The following is a 2770-nucleotide window of genomic DNA, read 5'->3' on the forward strand; positions in this document are numbered from 1 at the left end:
TACGAGGATGGTTTTATGTCTGGGTTCTCAGTTGGTATGATCTTAAAGTTATCAGAAACCTGTACTTGTCAGAATCCTTTCCATGAATCTCCTTGAAGATGAAACACTTTAGGTTTACAGTTACTTGAGGTTGATTATCTTTCAGGAAAGTACCAGAGTAAAACATTGAACTCTTTGTGAATGGTAAGATATAAAATGGCCATGGTTAAAGATCTGATGAGAGTTCATTATAATAATGATGCAATTTATAAGGAGATTTGGTAACTCTGTGGCATACATTGACATAATAACTAGAATTATGATTGATAGCACTATGCTAGAACTATTAGATTTCTATAAATTTCATGCAATTCCTGAGACACATATTAATAACATATCCACACAAATATAGCTCAAAAAATGTTTAGCATTACGTATTATTTGACAGTACTTCTCATGTAATTTAATATATCAAAAAAGCCCAGTTGGTTTAACATCTCTCTTTTTACAAGGAGAGATATCCTTTTAATGTGTTCTAAGGGCCCATCTGGAAAATCCCAAAGTTAATTTGAGGTCAAGAAAAATACTTAACTCAGAATTTGATTTTTGGAAGTTTGTCAAAAATATCAAGGTTTTAAAACACTTGATCAAAATAGGATGGCAGGTAACTGACATAATAGTCATTCATTTAACCACAGTGTTAATTAAAGGACTTCAAAGCCAAACGCGGAAAGTTATATACTTGTAGAAAAACCTTAGCTCTTTTAATAGAGAGGACTCAGTTTTCTCAAGTGATCAAAACCTAATAAAGACAACATGAAGCATCAGAAATTATCTTGGTAAAACACAGAATCTTTGCTTCCTAGGCCAATTACCTAAAAGGTAAAGAAAAATCTTTCATATCTTCCTATTAAAAGCAGACCAATACTCTAAGAAAGTCCTGTTGTTTTAACACAGAGAGAACTAAATTTTAATTTTGCATTGTGTGCTTTTGATATTAATGTTCAAGTTTTAGAAAACCTTATAAATAATTCTCTTCTAATTTTATCCAGTTTGATCACACATAATATTCCTTTTATTAGATTCATCTTCCACAAACCTTCTACAGATTTCTTATCCATTTGGCTATTTTTGCCCTGTGCTTGTCCTTTTCTCATTTTGGAACAACCAGTCATTCTACTTTAGCACAAAAATGATTCTTTTTCTCTTAACAAAACAAAAAATTCTCGTAACTTATAGCTTTGTCTTACCAAAAGCACATCTTACCTTCCTTGCATACTTGCATATAGAATTATTTCCCTAATTCTTTTTAGTAATTTTCGTTACGTATATTAATTAGAATTCATAAGCCTAAGTGACCTTAATTTCCAGTGAACACTAGGAAGCAAGCAATTGTAAATTGTTGCATCAGCAATCCGCAGATCGGCAAATCTAAGAACCATCATTTCCAGAAGCACGTGCTTTCTCATAGTATAATTGTCGATGAGGTACAAAACATGTTTACTAACAATCCCAAATATCTTTAGTCACTCTGTAATAAGAAACTGTAGAGAAGGCAAAATTTTATCTCTATCCTTAGATTTTTCTTGCTAGGCCTGAGAATTAAATTATTATTTGTAAATATTTCCCTCAGCCTCAACTTTTCATTTCTGCCAATAAAAATGTTAAAACCTTCTGATACAGGGAGGACATCTTTCACATGGGAATGTTATCTAAGTTATGTCTATTTAACTCACTTTTAAAAACCAATTATGCTTGGATTGCTCATGAAGATGAGGCAGCTGGCCATTATCTTATTTTTTTTTCTGGCAAATTTTATAACACAGACATAACATAAGCTTATTTTACCAATAAACCTAGGTAGGAAAAGTCATACATCTGTATTATATTTAATGCCGACAACTCCGAAGATATGCCTATTTTAATCAGACCAACAATACTCTTATTTGCAAGGATTACCCAAGTCATGTGAACTTGAAAAGCATTTGGGTTAGTTCTTATTTTCCTGAGAAAATATTTCGTTTATATAAGCACTTGTTTTTCTTTAAGCTAATTAAATAGAGTTCTCTTACAATTTAATTTTGGTAATATCATAAGGAGATAGAAAAATATCGCACATATACAGATATACATAAACATATAGACAGAAATACGTCTTATAGCTTTCATTCTAAAATTTTAGTCATGTGCCAGGTACAAAAATACAATCATTTTGTATGTCTGGCCTCAGCATGGATACTTCCAGTCTTGCTTTATGGCCAGAGACTAGTTCATCCTGTTTTCTGTTTGTTTATTGTCAAGGTTGAATGACAGGCCAATCAGTTGGTTTTTTTCCTCCCTTAAGAAAGAGTTTTGGGGCACAGCAAAGAGCATGACAATATCAAAGAGGTGGACAGAGTTGGCAGAGCATGTGTCCTCAGGGGTTTGAGAAGAGAGGTTTCAGTCGCTTGAGCAGTCCCCATAGGATAAGCAGGATTGAATAGAGAAAACAGAGGACTAAGTCCTACAAATGTTTTTCTGAAATGGTCCAAGTGTCAACTGGACAGATTTGGAGATGGAGCCCTTTGAGACTTGATTTGAAACCCTCACCAAAGAAAGATTCTTTTTTCTCTCTGAGAGATTGGTTGATTATTATCCCAGGAGTGAAGACTTTGGGGGCTTCCTCTGGTGGGGCAATAGTCCAGGCCAAAAGGAGTGGATCCATCAGATTGCTGGTGTAAAAATGGACATTTTCTCTTCCAATGGCCTGGCTGTTTACCATAAAGACACACATCTCAGGGCAGAGGGTTCT

The sequence above is a fragment of the Propithecus coquereli genome, unplaced genomic scaffold, assembly GCF_000956105.1.
Source record: "Propithecus coquereli isolate 6110/MARCELLA unplaced genomic scaffold, Pcoq_1.0 Scaffold180, whole genome shotgun sequence".
NCBI classification, from domain to species: Eukaryota; Metazoa; Chordata; class Mammalia; order Primates; family Indriidae; genus Propithecus; species Propithecus coquereli.